This window comes from Heterocephalus glaber, unplaced genomic scaffold (assembly GCF_053883595.1).
Source record: "Heterocephalus glaber isolate CG9 unplaced genomic scaffold, H.glaber_assembly_v1.0 deba00000347, whole genome shotgun sequence".
NCBI classification, from domain to species: domain Eukaryota; kingdom Metazoa; phylum Chordata; class Mammalia; order Rodentia; family Bathyergidae; genus Heterocephalus; species Heterocephalus glaber.
The window spans coordinates 59182427-59196817 of NW_028258143.1; the positions used below are offsets into that span (position 1 = coordinate 59182427).

General features: G+C 40.2%; 1 pseudogene; it reads right to left on the reverse strand.

The window, feature by feature from the left end:
* Positions 1–1088: 1088 nt before the first annotated feature.
* On the reverse strand, positions 1089–10612 carry LOC101718553 (G patch domain-containing protein 4 pseudogene; annotated as a pseudogene).
* Between the last annotated feature and the right edge of the window lie 3779 nt (positions 10613–14391).

The window sequence follows — 14391 nt, forward strand, 5'->3', positions numbered from 1 at the left end:
AAGTGCCAGTTTATTAAACTTTTCTTTTAGTAATTTATATGGGTTTTTATATGTAGGTGTGTGCTTCTGTATTATGAACTTTATTTCTTACTGGTGATTGCTCCAGCATGTTTGGAAGCCACAGTACATTGAATAACAAAAGGGCCAGTGAGGCCAGTTCAAAAGGCCAGAATAAGAATACCCACAGCTATAACTCCCCAAGGCCACAGTGCTCTTCCACAGACAGGCTTTTCCTCTGTTGCTTTGTCTTTTCAGATTTGCAGCCAGGCAGCAATCTGTGTTTAAAACAACTTGTCCCCTTCCTTACAGCTACTTCCAAGGCTGAGCATTCTGGGTGTGGCTTTGCAACTATTTAAAGCTCTACCATCAGTTTAGAAGTCTTCCCATCTTTCATGTCTTTATTCTGCCTCAGTGAAGCAATCCTCTGCAGTGATAGTGGAGAATCTTTTTGGGTTTTTTTACAGTAAAACATTTATTGGTATATTTTAGGTGTACATAATGATAACACTCATCGTAGGGAACTCGCATCTGTACAGGATACATCCGCCTTTTTTCCCATTCCGCTCTTCCCCTCAAGCCCCTTCCCCTCCCTTTGTACAAAAGCTTTGTTTCCATTTTTTCCTTCCCAGAAGAAATTTCTTGAAAGACCCAGGAGAAAATCTCATAATTTGTACTCAGAACTTTCCCAGGCTGGGAATAGAGATGCATGTTGGGACCCACCTGTAGGCCACGAACCCAGGTTGGCAGTATTTGTTTATAAAAGAGTTAGAAACGGGCGACCTGAGAGCTGAATCTAGCCCACAGACCTAAATTTTATGTTGTTCTTAGCATCATGATCTTTAAAATCAAGACACGGCTGTAAGTCTACCTTTTCAGCCTCTTAGCAGGATGCTCCCTCCATGCAGGCGCCCCACCTGCACTACTCTTCTGGGTCCTCAGCACTCCGTGTCCCTGAGCTGCCTGGCTCCTGGAAGCGCTTGAAGCCGTGGTCTCTGTGTTTGGAGCTGCAGAGGGCTCTACATCCACGCCCTCAGCTAAGGCTTGGCACTGCGTGCTGCTGGGGCAGAGCTGTTTCCTCCTCCGGAGGGACACCGTGGAGGGTGCACACGTCCGCGGCAATGCGGGTCTCAAGGCCACTGCAATCAACTGGACGGGAATCAGCCGAGCCCCACCTTGACCAGAGGTTCAGTCTCTCTGCTGTTTCTTCTTGCCTCTCTGGTCCGAGCTGACACCAGCTCTCTCCCACTCTGGGTGCTGCCGCCTCCTTTTCTCTTCTCTGCTGTTTCCCAAATCTCACCGACCTCATCCTCATCGCATACACCCAAGGCCTCTTCCTCCTGACAATGCTGTCTTTTCTTCTTGCTTCTCTTGCTGCTTCCCTCACTGTGTGTTCCGCTTTCTGCTTTCCTAGTCTCACCACCTAAAGCTGTCTCCTTGCCTTCATCCTCTGTGTTCAAATCCACCTCATGCTGCTGTCTCTTCTTGCTTCTGCACGGGTCCGTGAATGCCCTGCTCTCCACCTTGTCCCCGATACCCACCACCTCCTCCTTCCCTCTTCACCCCTTACCCAAGACCCCTGTCTCCTCCTCTTCCCCTTCTTCTTCTGGGGAGGCTGATCAGGTTGTGCTCTGCTCTTCAGGTCCCCAAGCCCTGTAGCCCCTTCCTCCTCAGTCCCTACAGTCCCCTCTCTCTCACCTAGGACCTCTTCTTCTTTATGTTGCCTTTTCTTCCTGCTTTTCCCGATGCTCTGGTTAGTGTATTCTAGGTGCTCATTATCTAGGCGCTCCTGATTCTTTTCCGTTGCTCTAGCCTCTTTCTCCTCTTTCTGCTTCCCTTTCTTTTTCTTTTCTTCCTTTTTTTTTTTTTTTTTTTTGGAGGGCTTGCTCTCATTCTGGAGTGGGGAGGGCCCTGGGTCCTGGCCTTTGAGACAAGCCAGGAAGGCCTGCTCCTGGGCCTCTAGCCAAGCAATCTTGGCCTTCATTGTGATCCCAAGATGGGCAGCCTTGCACACTGTTCACCCCTCACAGGCCTGGAGCAGCATCTCACCGGTCAGACTCTCTGGAGGCATGGGCTCCTGCCTGTCATCACTGCAGCTCTCCATGTCTCTGTCAGGCTTCTCTTCACCCAAAGTCATTGTGGCTGTCTTCACAAACTTCTAATACAGCAAGTTGGGCTTGGGGTGATTATGCTGGGTGGTCTCCTTAGAAAGGCACCTGATCAGTACTCCATCCTGCCCAGTTTCCACCACCAGGCTAGCTGCAGTCTTGTTGAAGAGCTCATTCCACCAGTGGTTTGTAAACTCCTTGGCAGAATCGTGTCCCACCCCATGAGTATCTTGCTTCAGTGTCACCTTGAGGGCCTGCGTGATGCCATTCTCCCTTCTGGCCCAGGCCTTTGCCTTGAGTCCATCCAAGCTTTAGCAGCTGCTCCTCAGCAAACTTCATGACCCTTGACCTCTGGGGAAACACTCACGGTGGGTGAAGAGAATAGTGGAGAATCTTATTATCTCTGCTCATTCTGTCATTCCCAGTTCAACAGAACAAAATCAAGCTGAGCTCTGTGACTCAGTGAATCTCATATTGTAATTTCCAAAATGTGTATGCTTTACTTTAACTATATTATATAGAAGGAATTTGTATTCCTAAATTGTACTGCACAGACAATTATGCTATCCTCTAAGAGTAAATCTGTAATTATTCTGTAACAACCACTTTGCATCATTTCTTTCCTAGGGAAGCTGTGTCAGTTTTTGAAATTGAGAAAATAACATTTGAACTAATAAAATTGAAATTGTCAGCACTTTTTCCTCGATGTTCGTTTGTCAAAACAAAAGTTCTTGAAACAATGAAAATAAATCTTTGCAGAAACATGATAAATGGATTCCCTGTAATGGAGCCCAGTTGTGATAGTTTTTATTTGGTTATTTTAGTATTTTTTTTAATTCTGAGAGCAAAACACATGAACTTTCATAAGGTTAGTCTTACAGATCAATTCTGAGTACTTCAAATGACCACATACTTAGCAGGTGTCCACCAAATGAGGAACAACCTAGAAGAGAATAAAAGAATTGGAACAAAGAGCCAACAAAAAGCATTATGCCAAGAGGTTAGGGGCTGAATGCCCAGCTCTTACATTGTTGGCTACCTCTAACTTCAACAAGAACTCTGTGTTCCAGTGGACTTCATGTGTGCCCATGTGAGCAGAAAATTGCACCTGTAGGTGATGAGCAGACCATGAAGCCGCAATTATGTCAATTATCCGGTACAGGGGAGACAGCCAGAAGCAGATAGTACATGGGATAATGGCTCTTAACTAAAGCTAATACACTTGAGTAGCTACAATGTGCTTTTCAGTTTTATTATTTATTTTTCATAGAAAGAGACAGAAAGTAAGAGGCTTTGAAAATAATATTAAATTTATTCTGAGCAAACGAAATGCATTCTATTGCATGGAAAGATAAATTTTTGAAGCAATTGAAAAATGAGGCATTTTCCATTACATACAGTCCATCTGTAAAAGACTAGGCCTTTCCTTTCCTCTGGTGGGTGAATCTCATGAACATTTACAACAGAAGGCATTTCATAATTCTTTTCCATTTTTCCCATGCACAGGAGACATTTCATCATATGTATTGTGATGTTCTAAGAGTGGCCCATGAGTATCCTCCAGACTGTCCTTGGGACAGTCTCAACAGACCAATATTTACAGTAAGATCTACCTGTTACTTATGGAGTATTTTAAATTGATGATAATCTTTCAAAGATGTGGTAGCTACATTGCCGTAGCCTTCTTTTCTACTAAGACACACTCTGCATTCCTCTGAATTTGAGAAGTATGGGCTGTTTAATAGAAAACATGAATTCAATTCTTGTCCACAAACAGTGAAGGTTTGGTTAATTAATAAGTGGGACTAAGTACAGAAATTCCTTTTTGAAAGACAACTTTCCTTCAGAATCATTTATTGGTTTTCGCAGATACTTCCCTATGCAGAAAGTATTGTGTAATTAAGGATTAAAATTATATACTTTTTAGAATATGTCTAATATTCCCATTTATTCTACCTTAGGCCTTCTTCTTTAGAACTTTCAAACTCTATGACAAGATTTTGGAAGAAACAGAATGTCCTAATTTTGGACTTACTGTACTGGCTAAAAACAATTAATACTTGATATGAAAGCATTCATCCAGTGTCCAGTATCCCCTTTGATCTTAGAAAGCACTCCAGTCTCAGCATTTATAACTTGTAGAAGAAATGAGCCAAACCTACCACTTTAGTCCTATAAATAAATTGACAACTAACAGGAACGATTGCTTGTTAATTAAGAGCCACTCAAGAATGGGTTCTTGACTTTCTGTAGTGATGTAAATCTTCCCTTTTTAGAGTGCAACATTTTTATATTTGGGGAAAACACACATCTGTGTTTATACCAGATGGTATGTAGACATTTCCTATTATTATTCATTCTTCTGTCCATTGCTACAGATGTTATAAGTACCTTTTACACTTCTCCCCACTCCCACAGGCTAAAAATAGAACCTAGCATTAAACATAACAGTATAAATGAAGAGGCATTGAAATAAAAACCAGGTGCATTAGATTAATTTTGTCTTTCCTCTACTTGATTACCTCCAAAAAAAAAAAAAAAACCTTGCAGTGTGGCCGAAGCTACATTTTTTTGTTTTTGTTTTTGCATAGATAACCCTGTAAAGGAAATTAACTCTTCATAAATTGGACACTATATTGCAAAATATGCAGAGGACTTTAAATCCTAATTGAAAACCTCTGATCTTTTTTTCCAGTCCTTATTTAGTTCTGTTTATAACCTAAGAGCTCTATTAATCTTATAATGAACAAACATTGGACTCATATTTTCTGACTCCATACAATTCTGTGTTTAATTTAATGACATTATTATCTGGAGTCAAGTCAAGGGTGTAAACTCCATTACCAGAGAATGTACTAACAATACACTACCCAGAAATAAAACTTAACAGAAGGACCAATATTGATCTACCTAAACCATGGCTCCAATCAGAAGATACTTAGGCTTTCCCAGGTCACATTCCTTGGTTCCTGCACATTCTCTTCTCTGGGGGACGTGGGGAATGCACCACCTTTAACGTCACTGATTCACTGAATAACATTTCTTGAGGGTTTACCACATAGACAGTTTTCTCAAGGACTTTATTTTCAGCACCATTTTCTTTCCATGGCTCCAAGATTTTAAAGAACATTAACAATTTTTCTATGACCAAAAAATGGTGGATGTCAGATTTGAGAATGGGTCTACTTTCCATAAAATTCCTTGTAATAAGGAAAAAAAATAAACTCAAGTATATCTCTAGTTAATAGGCCTACACCAAATACCAACCACCTTTAAAGATTCCTAAGGAAAATAGAAGCAAAGGGCAGTTTTCTTAAAGTGTATTTTCATCTAATTGGCCAGTGGAAAGACATAAATTTACTTTAAAATGGTTTTCTATAACTAACCTTCGCTGAGGTTTACTCTAACTGGAGGAAAGAGAAATGACACTGCATAAGATCACAGAATAAAGGACTTGTGTCATTGGGGTACTGTTCTTGGAAAATTAATAGGCTCCAAAATCAAGCAAGATGATTAATACTGGCTTTCATTTGATCTATAAGCCACATTGACAGGCACAGCATGCTCTTGACTTTGCCTGGCATTGTGATTTAATGAAAAGAGAAAGTGTAGAAGAAGATGATGAAAGGGAAAAAAACAAAAAACCCTCTGTCTTGGGTCAGAAGTTTCTTGATTGATGTATTGAGCTTCTGACTTCTAAATCTTGATCAGCTTTGTGTATGTGGATATTTTCTTTCTAAGGCTGCAGGATAACAGTGTTAGGGTTTTTTTTTTAATGTAGGTGACAATTTTATGGAAAGAAAGTAATGGACAGTTTCACATTTTCCAAAGGAAATGATATTTGAAAAGATATAAATAATAATGGTGAGGACAGTAGAGGAAAGTGGATGTGCTAATTGTGAGTGTGCATTTATAATGAAATTACCATGACATTTTAGCCAAATAAAATTGGTTTCACAAAGACTGCTGTAAGGCTGGATTAGAAGATGCTTAAGGCCACAGAATACATTGGTTTGAGTAAATGTATGCATCATATTCTATCAGGCTTCAAGTTATGATGAGGATAAAACTGCAAACCTGAAAAAAATTAACCTTCCTAGCTTCCCTGTCCACACCTCTTATTAGCTCAAAGCAGTGCATTCAGACCTAGAAGTTATACCTGAGATGAAGTCACCATTGAATTTCCACAAAGCAATGTTTTATAAGACCTAAACCAACTACAGCAATGAATTGAGTCTCTGGAGATCTTTGACCCCAAATTGGCTCACCTTCTTGAAAAACACCTAGAGAAAATCCAATTAAACCCTTTGGTGTCAGAAAATTCAAGCAGCCCACTACACACACGTTCAGGTAGACGAGAAAACAGGACCTTCATGACTGCCTCTGTGGTGGTTGTTCTTAACCTTTGAATCATTATGGACCCCTTGGAGAATCTGATGAAAGATAGGAATTGGGTTCTGGAAAATGAATGTTTTTAATTTCAAAGGGTTTTACATCCCATGAAATAGAATGGCTCCATGGTGTTGGGATTTAGAATTGCTGTGTTAAAAGAAAACTTCCTCTCTTTTTTTCAGAATATTTCTCATATTTACATCTGTCAACATCCCTCAAACTTCACAGTTACAGCTTTACTGAGTCCATGTACTATAAATACACTATTGTCTATAATTCAATAACCAGAGTTTAATCTCTCTCCTGACACAAGGCAGGAGCTAGAGAAGGAAGCTAGGGACAATTCAGTTTCACTATCTGCCTTTGGAGAAACCACCATCAAACAGCTGCAGGAGGTGCCCTCTAGGCACAGGCTCTGTAACCCCTTGCCAACATCCTTGATACCCTGCTAGGAGTCCTATCCCCAGGGAAGTATGGAGCTATGCAAACAGATTGAGCTGTCTTAGCAAGAAGATTTTTCCCCCTCTTTCTATCAGTAGGTGTTCCTCCATCCTACCATTTATTCATTACTCTCACTTGGAATGGCCTATAAAATTCCCTTTGTAAGCACTGAAGCTCTGATTCAGCATATAAAGGAGGAAATTAAAGAGAGAGAAACAGAAGATTCACCTACTGATATTTTTCTCATCTATGTACCTGCTAACCTACCAACAGCTCTGTGAGTTGGAGCTTAACTCTGATTTTTTTTTAAATCCCCATAAAATAATACTTCTTTACTACTGGGAAATGGTCCAGAAGATGGGAGAGTTTCAATGTGTACACATGCATTGCTTCTTGTTTTTATATAAAAAGGAGAGGTGCTGATACTCTTATTTTAATAAATTGCAAAATGTTTCTCCCACTCTTTTCCTGTTCCCACACACTCTCTTCTCTAGCTGTATTGGTTTGTGAACTCCGTGTTCTCACCAAGAGTTAGCTAGGGAGGAAATGCCAATTTGTTTTTAAGACGATTGAAATCAGCACTGCTTTGACAAACAAGTACCTGCAGTTTTCACCAGTATTTGACACATTTACAGCCCGTGGTATTGGGGGGAGGCATCTTTTTAAAAATCTTGTTTTCAATAAACGTATCCCCAGTACACCCAAGAGTAAACTAAGTCACCATCCAGAAGTGGGTCAGCCTGAGGACTGGAACCAGGCTCCTACAGTAGGTACAAAGACATCTTCCTCTCTGCTGATTGAGAGGCAGGGCTCAGCCTGTGTGAGTGGTCCTCCATCACTGGCAGAAGAGGGAAGGGATCTTTGAGAAGGGATGCTCCAGTTCCTTTGATAGTCTTCTGGTCTATGCAGATTTTTCTTGTCCTTTATAGGGTAACCCCAATTAGAGAAATTTTTAGTACATCACAGATAAGGCAGTGGCCACAGACACTAGCAAAGAAACTTGGCTAGACTCTTTGATGGACATACCTAGGGTGTCTGCAGTTGCTGCAGATCCCAACAAGTGGGGCACAGGAACTGCATCTCACAATGCCTGGGTCGGGGCAGATGCCACAGGTCATAGAGCCAGCCCCTTCCCACAGAACCAGCAACCTAGAGCCCTTGTTCTTCAGGGGGTTTGGGGGAGGTGGCAGCCTCTGGAAACACTTGCAATTGTCATGACTGCTGGGGGATGTCACTGGCATCTGGTGAGAAGAGGCCAGCATTGCAGATAAGCATTGTACTGTGCATGGGACAGCCAGCACCCCTAAAATTATCCAGCCGTGAATGTCACTAGTGCCAAGGCTGAAAAATTCTATGCTAGAAGGAATGAGGGCGTAGAGATTTGTGAGGCAGGAGAAGCAAAATGTGTAGGAGCAAAATGCAGCAGAGGCTCAAAGACACGGATATTTGGCCTTTTAAATCAAACCTGAAAGGCTGTGGTGATCTTAGAATATAGTGGGTATGTTTTGGGCCAAATATTTCATTATAAATGGACACTTGTATGTTTCCACTGATAAAAAGTGGAATATTCTCCTGGTGCTGCCAGAAGTTAACTACTGCACCCACTAGGTGGGTCTTCCACATTAGAATGGGTACACGTGGATGGCTGAAGAAGTCTCAGCCCAGTTCCAAGTAGGCAGTGTAAATGTAAATGAATAAAACCTGGGTCCCTGGTCCCCCAGACAGCACTGATGAGAAAAAAGGTTACTCGGTCTTCTCTGCACAAAACACACTATCAACAACTGTAGGCTTAAGATGAATGAGCCACTCCCGCCTCTCAGGCCTGCAGCACTGGGTCTGAGAAATGTCCTTGGAAGGATTTAGCAAGGGTAGCTTTGCAGAGGTTAGGCCTGGGTCCTTGTCAAGAGCTCCCTCCTCTCCCTGCTAAATACCATCCTGAGAGAATGTGTGTACACCAGTTTTGCAGTCTTTGCTCTCATGTGCTTTTCCAGCGTAGCATGCTCAGCCAGTAAGACTCATGCCACCTCCCCTTCAGTGGACTTTGGCTTCCTCAGAAAGAGGAGCTGGATTCAATGACCTCTAAGGTCCCTTTCCCAGTGCTAACATGTCTGGATACTATGTAGACAATTGTTTCTGTGACTGCAGAAGAACGCCAAATGGCTGACGCCTCTGTCACAGCCTTCCGATGTCACCAGCAGAGCAGGCTGCTGTAGGTGACAAGGGTGGAGGAGCAGCTAGGACATCCATTTCTCTCATCCCATCTTGCACTGGAGGGATGCCTGATGCTGCTCCTCAGGATTATACAAGACTTTAATGGGCTGATTTTGTGAAAGGGTCCTATGATAGTAAAACAGATTCTAGCCAGTGCTTTACTTAGAGGATCATGACACAGAAGCTGAGGCTATTTCTAAAATAGCCCCCAAAATAGCTTAAAAAATAATGGAGATTCTAAAACTAGATCATTTCCTGATGAAAACTCCAGGGCCTGTTCAATTTTTAATCTTTTCTTCAGCATGGCTTTTTTCTTTTTCCCATATAGGTATTTAGCATGACATCCTTGAATTTGCTTCTTGGACAAATTCACGTGTGTCTAATTTTCTAATTTTTTAAATCAAAGCCTTCCCAGCTTAAATCCTGGTAAACTGTATTTGGGGGACCAGGACATGCATTCCTATTTGTCTAACAAATACACAGCATCATCAAGTAGTCATCATTTAAATGCAATTAAAATATGGAATCATGGAAACATCCTTGCAATGATTTAAATTACTCCAGTTTTAATTAAGTGATTAGGGCAGTTGGGAATTTGAAACAATAGAATACACAACCAAAAGGCCAACTTTCTATAGGTTTTTAGTCATTTAAAAGGACTTGGGACTTTAAAGATAGGATGTATGTGTGTCTGTTTGCCAGCAATAAGTAACAATGATTCTGGACAGGAGTAAGAACTCACGAGTGAAAAAATATGAAAGCTTAAATGTGCCAAAATTTTACCTGCCCAGTAAAATGTTCTGTGGTTTTGATTCTGCCAGATTAAAAGCAATACATCAGAAGAAAATCTCTCCTATGAGTACAATATGCAATTCAGTAAAGTTTTTAGGAGTCATATTTCTACTTTAAAAAAATTTTTATACATATATTCCTATTTTGCTTCATCTTAATATTTTTATAGGTTTGGGACTTATCAGACCATCTAAAGGTAAATATTTGGAATTAATTCGAGATGCAGTCTGCAGATGATAAAACCTAAACATGTAGTTAAAACTTTAAAATTAACTGCCATTTTCATTATTCAGCTGGCCTCCAAAATGACCCTATATAAATTATAACGCTGTATATAAACTGTTTGAACTTTAGCTGCTGCATTTTCCATATACACCAACAGCAGCTATAAACAGTGTTAAGTGAAGTAAAAAGTGGTTTCCCTGTGGAGGTTTGAAATGTGAAGTCTCTCATGACTTTTAACTTCCCATACCTCCATAATCAACATTGCTTGTCATATTTTTAATTAAAGTGGTATCAGTGCTTCAGATAATGCCTACACTCATGGGTTACTGGAGGCATACTCTCTGGCCCACTCGCTGCTGCAGGGATGTATTGGCTCTCATTTGGGCCAACTTCAAATTGCTGAAAGGGCAATCGGGTACCGGCAGGGACTGAGTATCCCTGTACATGCTCCATTGGACACTGGGACCTTCGGAGAATTTTTTGAACAATAAACTTGGGAGATCACCTGATAAAACATTTTGACTTTTAGTGGTGAATAACCAACCCACATGTACTAGGATGATCTAGATAACACTACCCAATAAAAGTACAGTGAAAGCTACCTGTACTTGTAAATTTTCGAATAGTTTTTAAAAGTAAAAAATAAATAGGTGGAATTAGTGCTAACACTATATTATATTTAGTTCAATATAGCCAAATCATTATTTCAACAAGTAATATAAAGTTACTGAATTATTTTTCACATCAAGTTTTTGAAATCAGACATCATTTTCTGGACTGTGGTTGATGCTATTTTTTGTTCTTCCTTGTATGCCAATACTGAGATTGTGTGGGGGTCATAAACAATACCACAGTCCAGTACCAAATAACTGGGTTCTAGGCTAAATGACACCAACCTTTTCCCTAACAAATTGAAGAGGCAGGATATTGGGACAGACTCACAAGCCAAAAGCCAGCTATGTGTAAAAGACTTCTCTGAAAAGCAGTAATTTCCTAAAGAGGTCTCATTACTAGGAACAAAGCTACCTACCATAAACAATTTACAAGCATCAACACAGAAAACAAACAAAAATAAATAGAAAATGAGAAAACACAGAAACAAGATGCAACCTCCGACCTCCAGCTCATCTAAGGCCAATTCAGTGGGAATTGAGGTGGAAGAAATCAAAAGCCGCCCAGCTGGACTTTCTGAAATGGCAGCAGCAGAAGTACTGATGCATATGAATGAGGCTCTAGATATTTTTATGATCAAATTACAACTATACAAAAACAAAAACAGCAAACTCAACCAAAGACTAAAGAGCTAGATAGCAGTTATCTTTGTGGAGAGCAGCAATTGGAATGGAGTGCAAGAGGGATTGCTTACCAAGTACTGGTAATATTCTATTTCTTGAACTGCAATGTGCTTTATTTGTGAAAATTCATGGAGCTAAACATTTACAAAATATTTATTTTGTGTTACCTATGCTCTACTTCAATATAAAGTCTTTAAAAAGAAAAGTAAGATTCAAATTAATAAAATTCTACATATTTCTGTTCTGGAATGTAAATATATATCATACACTGAATAATATTAAAATAATATGTCAACACTTTTGATATAATATTTTACCATTTTAATTCTAAAATAAATTTTAAAAATAAGCAAGATAAAAGCTTACAGGTAAAATCTTGAATTCTGGAGATCATCTTCAAAGGTGGCCAGAGGTATAGGGGCAGAACAGAAACACGTGCATGACTGACACCTCTAGATGTTTTTGAAGAATGTTTTAATAGTTGTTTAACTATCTGTCATGATTAATGTTAAAACCATGGTTTAATTATTTTTATGTTATCATAAACTGTTTTGGTTAAAGCCCTGGACTTTATAAATCTTTTTATTGTATTGCTTTCATAGAATTCAAAGAATATTGGTTGAACTATATGAAACTATCCTCCTTCTTAAAACACTTCTAAAATACTGGTTTTGTTGGTAAAATCATTTCTATTTGAAGATGAAGCTATCTGTATTCAAATATAAAGTATAAAACTAGTCTCCCATGTAGTCCAACTTCAGAATTGAAGGGCAGGCAGTCAAGCCACAAAAATTCATTTCCCAATAATCCAAGATCTTTTCTTATATTGCTTGAATATACAAAGGAGCCATGCTGAGCACAGCGATAGTTCCTAAAATCTCCTTTCCATCCCTAATATTTGTTTTGTAAGACACAGCTTCTCCTGAATCTCTTCCCATCAGAACACTGGTCCTTCTCCCTACCTCCATTCCTCTTTTATGAAAACTCTGCAAAGCAGTTTGCTGCCTGGAGGAGGCTGCATGTATGAAAATGTGCCTGTACGAAAAGAGGCACGATCTACCTCCCTTTGGAGGAATAGAGAAAAGGAAATCTGAGAAAAGAGATGCACTGACCATTTCTGTCCTATCACATTGTGTTTATCACACAGTGATCATAGCACAGTATTTACTGTAAGTTAGCATTGGCATTAGATTCAGTTCCAGGGAAAGAGGCTGTGAGACTGAAATTTCCTTTCAAGTGATTTACTGGGGAGAGAGCTCAGGAGCCTCACTTGCAAAACTGTGAGGTAGGCAGGACTATGGGAAAGAGAGAGCAGAGCTGCAAGGCTGCTGTAGCAGGGCACCCTGCAGTCCTACAGGGAAACCACAAATTCAAATTCAAAGTTGTCCTGAAGCAAGCCAAGGGGGCCATAACTTTGTGCCCTCTAATTGGCTAGTCCCTGGAGGGGGCTCCCCCAGGAGGGGCATAACCTTGGGCAAGGCAGCTCCCCTCAGCAAGGAGTAAGAGAGTCAGCTGGAGCTGACAGAGCTGCATAATGTCCTCAGCAGCTGAGGGAAATAAGACTTCAGCACAAAAAAAGCATCTACTGAAAGCACTGTATTACAGTAGTCTTTTCATAATTGATAACAGGAATTATCTGTCCCCATGCTGCTATCCATGACGATCATTCTTTACTGTCTGATCTTTGGGACACTCTTGCTCTTAATTGCTATTTTGGAAGACCTCACGTGAAGTCTGTTGTTCAAACCAGGCAATGGCTACCACTTACACGGTAATTGTTCTGCCAAATGCCTTTGAGTTCTTTATGCCCAAGTTTTCTCTTATGAATTTTCCCCTTTTGCTTTCTGCACATCAGTTCTAATATCTTCTTGCCATTTACCCTGTGTATATTTTCAGGCCAAGAAAAGTTCATTTGCAGCAGTAAAACTGTGGTGTAGTTATGTAAGTTTGATGATGGTTATGGTAAGTAGCTGGCACAAATGAAATAGCTCTAGAATTGAACTGCAGTGTTATATGCCAAAGTCTCCTAGGCCTTTAGGATTTTTTATTTTTTAGCACATCTCAAGTTTGGCCTGAATTTCCCAGCTATGTTGATGCCAATCTAGTTTCCGAGCCATAGATTTGTTTGATTCTATTTTCTCCTGTCCAATCTATTTAGCATGTAGTTTGCCTGGGATTGAAAAAATGTATTTTTCAGTAGAAATGCTTAGCTTACTTATCCACAGTACATACCAGGATGCATAACCTCAATTTCCTTTAGGGTAATATTCATTTAGCTTGGTAGTGATTGTATGCTTGCTTTTATGTATGTTAATTTCCAGTACATAATAAGTATGGAAAAAAAGCCCTAAATCCATTACCAATTAATGCACGAAAGAATGAATTCTAACCAGATTTCCTCCTTGAATGCAACTGAAACATTATTTATAACCCTGACATGACAACCCTTACCCTATTGTCATATTTTGAGGGGGCCGTTGCTGAACAAACCTAGTTAGTAGCTACTGAACTACCTGAACATCACTGAGTATTCCCAGTGCTCAGCCATAGAACCAGATATGATATGGGACATAGACATGCATTTTAGCAAGTTCTTTCCCCATTGTGGGGCCACATCTTACCCAACTCATAGGTTGTGGTCTATCACAAAATCAGACTGGGCAGCCAGAACTGAGAGAGCCCAGAGAGTTTGATCCTGGGACAAAAATAAGTAGGATCCAGAGTTCAAAGCCAACCATCACATCAACCATGAATTTGGGGCTCTGAGAAGTGAGAAGTTTGGAAGCAGGGAATTCCTAGAAGTTAAGACAAGGGGAAGGACCAGGGAGAATTACCTAATTGTTATTGATACAGGGATGTCATAAGTCCCGCTGGTGTCTCAGAGTCGTTGGATCACTTCAGGCATGGCTTTCCACAACCAGTCACATTCC